General features: G+C 32.6%; 1 protein-coding gene across 2 annotated transcripts in view; it reads left to right on the top strand.

Annotated features, from left to right (window-relative positions):
• The window catches only part of LOC108690748 (dual specificity protein phosphatase 10-like), a 38,272-nt gene that overhangs the window by 22,883 nt on the left and 5,921 nt on the right, over positions 1-9,468 (top strand). The gene's annotated exons all lie outside the window — the stretch shown is intronic.

Below are 9,468 nucleotides of genomic sequence, written 5' to 3'. Positions count from 1 at the left end.
GCACCCAATTTCCTTGCTTCTGAATCATTCCCATGGCTTTGAGGCGTTTTGAAATGGCTTGTTGAGTCACTCCCAATGATCGTGCCAATTCTTCTTGATTTTGACACGAGTCTTGCTCAAATAATGTCTCCAATTCTGCATCTTCTCTCTTCCACCGCTATGCCGGTCTTCGATATCAAAATCATCGTTCTTGAAGCGTTGAAACCACTCACGACACGTTCTTTCATTAATAGCGGCCTCACCATAAGTATTTGAGAGCATTCGATGAGCCGCAGATTTCTTCATATTGAAGCAAAATTAAAATCTCCCGCAAATGACGAGAATTTGGCTCGTAAACTGACATTTTCAATCGAGAATAACTTTATGATGCAGACACAAATCGATTAATGTTTCTATAGGGTTATATTGACAGATGCCCAAGTTTATTGTATGACGTCTATGATCTATTTATTTCGACCACTTACCGCTAAAACCATCACTTACCGCTAAAATCTATAGGAAAACGGCGGAAGCAAAGTTGTACACCTAATACATTCATTGTCAGAGAAAAACAGTGGTATTAAATTTTATACAAGGTGTTCGATAAAGACCGTAACAATGCTTAAGAGTAGATTTTTAAGATCATTTAAGATAAAAACTCTAATATCAAAAGTCGAGGTTTTAATAATTTTTGAATTATAAACACTTTATCGAATCGTACCGTTTGAAGTTCAGATGTAATATGGAAAAAATTCAACTTCATCTAAGCAGTCGAATTTTAAGCAATATATGATTCGTTAATTTTAAGTGCTTATAGTTCAAAAACTATTGTACCCTCGACATTTTGACACTAAAATTTTCGTCTCAAAACGATCTCAGGAGTCTATTCTTAAGTGTTGTTACGGTCTTTACCGAAAATCCCGTATATAAAATTGTACATAGTTGAATAAACTATGTTATAGTTATATAATAACTATAAAATAATTTATTCAAGGTTTTTTTTTCAATTATATGCATTAATTTTTACATATAAAATTTGTCGCCTTTATAATTGCTATCAGCTTACGTTTTGTTCTATAATGCAATATTTATCTAATACAAAGCTTACTTTTATTAGTAATGGTTATAAAATGCAGTTCATAAAATCGAGTTTTTCGAAAATTAAAGAGAGGCCTCGATAGACCTAGTTACTGGATCTCAAACTAATTTTCCTATTTCAAATTTTCTTTTAACGTTAGTGAAATAGAAGATCATCCATTTTTATATTTATTTTAAAATTTTTGCAAGAGGAATTATATTGTTATTGTATTTACATTTTCATCTTTCACTTCCGACAATCACAATTCATGATTACGAAAAAGAATCTTTAACAATAGCGTGCTTTATATAGAATTCATTGGTGTCATCGATGAGCGAAGGGTGACAATTGATGGCGTTCGAAAGATAGTTAGTGACTGCGTTGATCGAACGCGGACGATATGACAATCCGTAACTCAGGGTCGCGCGTAGTGCTTCGACAATGAGTCATGCTTAACCGCATCAGGCGTCGATATCAACGACATTTACGAGCATATGTTCGACACGCGTCCTTCCATTGGTTATCGAATGACGTATGATTGAAAACGATCGAAAAGAGCCAGGCGAGAGGAACGCAAGGAAGAACTCATCTTGTCGAAAATCCATTCTGTTCTTGTTTTTTAAAGAGCTATTTAATTCTCTCTCTCCACATCATGATCATGTAAAGGAACATGTGTCTTCTCCGCACTACAAAAATAAAAAAAAAACAACACGTTTATGATCGCATTAGCGTGCTGGATGTCTTGGCGTGTCCTTGTACGCGTGACGTGCGACACTCGCGAGCTGTTACTTTATTATTGTTACGCCTATGATGTGCGTACAACAATATATTATTACGTTGTCGCGTGCATACGATTGATATGTTTATGTACCTATTATATATCTGTCTTATATCTATCCATTGCATCGATAGCGACTTGTTTTTTTTATTGCAAACTGCGTCGTAATATGTTAAACGCTATTGATAAGAATCCGCGCAAAGGAAGGAGAAAAATTCAAATCGCTCTTAAATAATTCTCGAGTCTCTTCCCGAGTCGTTTGTCATAATAAAAATATTCGACTTGCTTAGTCATTAATTAAATCTTCGTGATACGATTACATAATAATTTGCAATGGAAAAATGCTCGGCTCGATGAAACAGTAGCTGGGAAATCGAAGAAATGAACACTTATCTGTAATCTATAGACATTCTAGACGTATAGACGTTCGTCATATTGTAAACGGGACACTTGTAAACAAAATTTTTACTAAATACCAATGATTCATATTATATCGTAATCTTTTCCCCGTTTTTTTTTCTTTCTTGTGGTATCTGCGTAGATACTACGCAGATCTTATCTTTGGATGAATTGTGTACGTCATTCCTGGCGTATAATGAATTGGCACTTGCTTCACGTTTGTCGTATTTTAGTGCACAGTCGTGAAAACAAATGCACAAGTTGGCGAGTGTCGGGTCTGTTAATTTTGTCATTGCACTTTCTCGCATCTAAAATAATTCGTGAAATCCACGATTAGTCTCTCACTTGGAAGAACTGTCTAAATCACAATAATCGTAACTGCTTCGTCATCTATTGTTTGATTTAAAATAAATAATTTTACTATGGAAAAAAATCTAACAATGAGACTGAAAATCTAAGTGTTCAAAATTTGAAGTTTTTTTTAGGAACTTTAGATTTCTCAAAATTATAACAATATTAATCCTTAAGTTAGCAGCATTGTTAACACAATGCGTGTTTTCTTGCTTGATTGCTTGCATTTTAATAAATTATGTGTTCTGTATGGTAATATTCTAGTAATTTATTAAAATGCAAGCGATTCAGCAAGAAAACATGCATCGGGTGCTGTTGGCTTTACTTCAGATTTCAAATATCTGTATCTTATAGTTTGTTAAGTTTAATATTCACGCATTAAATTGATGTAGATGACTGTATTGCTAGATGACAATATATATAGCTATTCACTTAATGAATTGATATAGATTGCTATTTTATTTATTAAATAATCGATAGATATTTACTTACTAAAGTGCATGTTAAATACATAGATTTATTGTAAAACCTCTTCTCTTCTCTCTTCCATTGAATAGCTGTAAATTGAGAAGATTATTAACAAATATTTATTGTAGATATAGAAATAGATTCAATTTTAATAATTTGCGAAATTATTAAAATTGAAGCATCATCCTTTCTGTAAAAGAGCTGTACACATTGCAATATTCAAAATTTATTCTTGATGAATAATTCACCAAGAGGAAGATGGAAACGATGAAACTTCCCGGTAATAAAATCACATGGTGATTGCACGTTTTCCGGTTCTCGTTAAAGTATTATAAGCATTTAAGAATTGAAGATCCGTGAACTTGAGAATTCGAGAATGGAAAAATTCTAAGTTTTTTAAATGTTCTGAAGTCTCTTAAAAGATCCACGATTATCTGTAAGTAAAGGTGAAAACTTGTAAATTTGAAAATGCAAGCATCCCTTTAAGAAATAAATTAACTGTCTTTTTTATTTGTTTTTTTATATTGAGAAAAATAATCGAACGTATGATAGGAAAGACTCGTAAATTTTTTGTAAGAGATCCCAGAATCTGCGTTCAAGAAGTATAAATTTTTTACAGTTGTTACAAGATAATTCTCTGGATATTAAAAAGATAAGAATCGAATTAGGGAAGAATATCAAGAATCGCACACTCTTTCTGAAAGAAGTCAGAATTCAAGAATCTAAATATATATCGTGTGTCACTTGCATGAAAGGTGCATGCCAGAAAGGTTTACAAATTCCGTTCTGGAGCTGCACGACGTCACCCACATATACGCAATGACGCGATCCTAAGGATCCTTGATCACTGATCGTGATCTAGCGTCTCGCGGAAGACCTTGAAATTGCGATAAAAAGAAAAAACAGAATGACGTTTCGTCGGAAGCATAATAAATGTTTCGCTCTAAGCGGTTAGTCATTGGCATCGAAGGAATTTCCATGCGTAGATCTTTCGATATTTAGACCTTTAGATCATTCGTTCCTGGAGTCTGAATCCACAGGCTTAATCTGAACGGATTATCTGATTTAATCTATGAGATCCGATGATGAAAATGTGTCATAGCTTTGATATTTAAATCATTTCTAGCAGAAGACGTTTGTCTTCTCAAAAAAGTTTTAAAGTTCTATTTCCATACATGGAATCTCAAAAATTTTAAAGTTCTATTTCCATACATGGAAAGAATTTTTACTGAAGTATCTAAAAATTTAGCTATCATACAGATCTGAAAATAATTTTATTGAACCATCAAAATAATTACTTAGGAAAAGCATAATGAGCAAAAAGTTTTGACATTATAGCAACTATTTTGAATCTCTTACACAATTATCATTATGATCCAACAAAAAATAAAAAATTATTTTCATATCTAGCTAAATTTTTATATATTTCAATAAAATACAATAGTTCTTTCCGTGTACAACACAGAAGTTTGCAGTAACATTGTTGCAACATTTGCAATGTCATTGCAATATTGCTGAAATGTTGAATAAAATATTTTCAATCAAATGTTCGGTTAATATAACCAAAAATAATTTTATTTTTCTAAATGATTAGTAAATATTACCGTACATAATAATATATTACTAACTACTGTTTGGTAATAAGTACTGAATATTTTAAAATTATTTTGGATTATATTAACCGAACATTAGATTGAAATTATTTTATTTAATATTTAATAGCTGTTATTATATTTTTTTCGGTGCGGCAAGAAACAGAACGAAACGCCGTCTGGCGCGGTGTTTGACGAATCACCCGGTATATCGATGCATGAAAGAATCAACTGGCCGCATCGTCGCGGCGCGGCACGCGTAAAGAATCGTCGTACACACTCGCCATCACGTCGCGTACGTTCGGGAATGATCGGCCACGATTCACAACGTCACGGCGCGGCGGCTACGGCGACGGCCGCCCAATCGACGTGCCGCGTGGTGACTCATCTGCAGACGGGGCCTCATGTAAACTCTCTCGTGCCGTTCAGCCCGCAGTCTCCCGCCAATCGTGGTACTGTGATGATAAGTGTTTCGCGCTCGAGGAAACGAAATAGAGAGCGTTGAAAAAAAAAAATATATATATATATCTTATATACGAGTCTTCGATTGGCGTGTCCTTGCATCGAAGATTGTCCGTCTCGTTGAACGTTCTGTGTCAAATGGTGCGGTGAGACTACACGACCGGGAGTCTGCATCCAGGATTAATTTGAAATAAATATGAGGATCAGGAAGGACGCACCTTGCCTTGTACTTCGGCTGGTGCCGCTCGAGAATCTTGATTCTTGGAGTAAGTTAGATTGATTCCCGTTAGTTACGAACCTTTGTTATTTTTCGGTGGATTTTCTTTTTAAATATGAATTAAGATATTCTTCGCGCACATAAGTGCGCGCGTGACATCATAGTGCTTCGAGGGAAATCCCTCAGGGACTACGGTAAATAAAAGCATAAAATTATTTGAAACGCGTTGATGACGAATATAATTTTTGCGACTATTGATTTATAAAACTAGAGCTACCGATGAAGAATGCAATATTATTAAGTAAAAGAAAAAGTCATTTTAATTGATCAAACGGCGTTTTTTTTGCTTAATTATATTGCATTCTCTGTCAGCTGCATTATGGTCTAGTTTGTTTTTTTGATTGTTATTATAGTGATTATTATTTTGACTTTGTATTCCTGAATCATCGTTGTGATGATGTCATACCTGGCCCAGAGAAATGTACATATTATTTTGTCTGAGTCTAATATATATAAAAAAATGTTGAGGTTAATTGTTGACAAGTACAAGTTTTACAGGATATCTCCAAAGTAAAGTATACCAGTAAAAATATTATATTTTTCGTATAATGTTTGTAACAAAATTTGCATGCAAATCTTAAGTTCTGCTGAAGTTCGCGGATAAAATTCGAATTAATTATCTAAAAATTTTGAAATTTCTATCTTGGTTGAATAGATAAATTTTGACATTTCTCTGTATGTATAATATTGAAAAATTATAGATAAATCTCTCTTTTAAGATTGTTACAAAAGATTGGATCCTTTCATTCGTATATGTAAAATTTTTAATTCTCCAAGAAATTTTTTTGTAAACATGTTTATACAAACTTATTATTTTTCTTTTTAACTTATTTTTAGTTTTTAATTATCTTTAAATCAAAACTCGAATTTTCTTTCGAAAATTCAGAAAAATTAGATGACAAAGTTTTTTATTATAAACATGTTTTATATTAAAAATGACAGTGATTTTTCCAATTAAACTATATATGATCAAGATTACAAATTATTGAATGTGATTGGTATATTTCAGGTATATAAAAATAATTTATAATTTATAATTTATAATTTATAGTTTATAATAATTTAATATTTGTTTAATTAATTTTATCATAAATTTTATTATTAATCGCAAAAAGCTGCATTCATTTATTCTATATGTAATTATAAAAAAATCCCATTTTACATTGCTTTTTTTGCATAAAAAGCACGCTAAAATTATTTTAGTGTGCTAGTGTTATTAATGACTTTTAAGACACTACATAAGTGTCATATTATTCTTTCTTTTTTGTACAAAAAAGTAATGATAAAAAATATCGTTTTCAAATTTCGGATTATATAAGTATATATGATATAATTCTGTGAAAAACTTTGATTAATAAATATCCTTCAAAAAACATAAATTTTTCATGCTGAAGTTAGCGAAAAACTTCGGTTAATAAAGATCAATCAATTTTTTATAATTCGATGATCATCAACATCAAATCAAAATTACCGGCATTGAACGAAATTAATGAAAAAATACAATTGATTTGATGTTGATAATCGAGCTATAAAAAATTGACGGATCTCTATTAACCGAAATTCGCTAACTTTAGTAGAATTTTAATCCAAAACATGAAAATGATATTTTTCTTGTATCTATTTTGTATCTCGCGTAAATATTCGATTACACTCTTGCTTTCATCAAGATTTCTTTACGATTGATTCTCGGCAATCTCTCTTTTTCGATACTATCATAATACAATCGCAAAAATTCTTGGTATCAATAAAAACTTGAATTCCATAGCTGTAAACATTCTCGTTTCCGCGTGTGAAATCGCTGTTTCAAATTCTTGCTTAAGAACATTGTGTTTAAGTAACAGGATTTCCATCGGGTGCGACGACCGTTGCGCGATCATCGTATAAATCGCATCACCGCGACCGCATCGTCTCGATCGCTATACCGACCTAAATAAAGTAACCCACATTCGACTTTTCCAACGATCATGCGACTTATCCCTTTGAATGTTTAATCTCTGTATTCGATTTAACCTCCTCCAATCCGTTCTTCTTATAGCAATATATCTGGCATTAAATTCTTGCTTTTTCATTTTTAAAATGTCACGCGCAATGAACGTTTGAGATCACTATAAATATTTAATAAAAAGTTTCTGTTTAATCGCAAACTTCTTGCTTTCAACATCTAATCTAATCTCTCTCTCTCTCTCTCTCTCTCTCTCTCTCTCTCTCTCTCTCTCGTTGCTTAAGAATTTTAAACAAAGTTTGATTATTAAAACCGAAATACTTTTTTTAGTAGTAATTTAGTAGTAATTAGACTTTGTTTAATAAAATTATTTAATAATTTATGAAACTCGCGATTTATTGCACAGAAATTACAAAGAATGCGCAGTAATGTATGGCATCGCAACATGAAAAATAGACCAGTGAAAGTTAGATATACGAAAACTAGATCAATGGAAGAATAGAAATTACATATATGTCCTTTTAAATAATTATTTTTTTAAAATGACGTTTCATTATATATAGGTATAATTCATATCTCATAATAATCTCATGATAATCTCTATCAAAAATTATGAAATCGGATTTTTGCTAATATTAGAGCAACGATCGAAGCTTTCTTCTATTTTTAGGATTCTTCGGAAAATCGTTTCAAAACATAGAACAAGAACGTTTTGCACAGTATTAGTCATATACTATCGCGAGCTGGATTTGAAATCGGAAAGGAGCTTTGCCAACGTTGGAATAATGATTGGCGACGACAGTTTGGGGTTGGTGGCCGCGAGAGCCAACCGACCGGAGGAGACGAGAGGGGCTAACGAGTGAGTCATCGTTGAGCCAGGCCAGGCCTTAGCAGCCGCAGGTCAGGAGAGGAAGACACTTTTAGCCCACATTTCTTCCTCGCCTTCTCTCTCCTTTTCGCGTTCACGGCGTTCCTTTATTTTTATCTGCCGCCGTTTATTCTTGGCTCGTCGTTTCTTCTTTTCCACCCATTTTTTCCGCGCCGTCTCGCGTTATCTCATTCTCTCCTCCCTTCCATATCGCTGTCACAAACTGGAAGTCTTCAGATGGTATCACTCTCTGAGATTCATCTTGGATCTTGCTTCTGCGATTCTTACAATTGACGTTTACGTAAGTCGCAGAGAAGGATTCATAAAAGCCTATAGAACTTTCTTATTTTTTTTTTTTTTAATGTAAATATATGTATATATATTTCGGAGTCTCTTCAAGTTTTCAAGAGCTTGTCTTGAAATATAAAAGACATAAACTAAACCGTTTTATGAATTGACTTTCCACGAAACGAAAGCGCTACTATTAATTGTAGTATACGCAATTGCGATGTAGACTCTTCTTTTCTCCGTATTTATTAATTGCGAAGAGCCTTCACTCGTAGTCTTGAAATTTATGGCTTTTCTAATCCGTTAGATATCCACACGAGACTTTGAATTCTGCTCGAATACCTTAGTCGTTTGATCTCGAGATAATTAAATTTTGGCTCTTTGTATTTTTAGATTTCTAGAATCTGATCGCTTCTTGTATCCTTTGATCTTCCAAATGCTTCACATTTCTAAAATTTCAAATAATGCTTGAATGTCAGGTTTTCAAGATCCTATAATAAGCGCAATGATTGACTTTCTGAAGTTTTAGATTCTTCGAGATCTGTAAGGATGGTATTCATAAGTTCGTTCTTATTTTAATATCGTCTTAAGATACTAATGCAGTTCTTTAATTGATTCGCGACATTTTAAGACAATATTTAAAAGTCTCAAGTATAAGAATCGATTATGAATATCGATCTAATTCTAATTTTTCTAATTTTTTAGATATAGACGAGATACTTAAGATGTGCGTTTATAATTTAACAAATAAATAAATTAATTTATTTGATTGATCATTTATTAAATATTTGTCTTGACTTACATATACAGTGGTTTAAGATTATCGTGCACCTTTCCAAACATACAAATAAACGTCAACATGAGATAACGCCAAGTTGACGACGCACAAGATCGATATAGCATGATATTGTTCCTCATCTCATTTTTTATCAAAAACATCTATATTTGTAAAAATCCAAGACTATAAATGATTCTCTAGACGAGGA

The sequence above is a fragment of the Atta colombica genome, unplaced genomic scaffold (genome assembly GCF_001594045.1).
Source record: "Atta colombica isolate Treedump-2 unplaced genomic scaffold, Acol1.0 scaffold35, whole genome shotgun sequence".
Lineage (NCBI taxonomy): Eukaryota > Metazoa > Arthropoda > Insecta > Hymenoptera > Formicidae > Atta > Atta colombica.
Note: the sequence above shows the minus strand (reverse complement) of the source record. Positions and strands in the feature narration are given on the sequence as shown.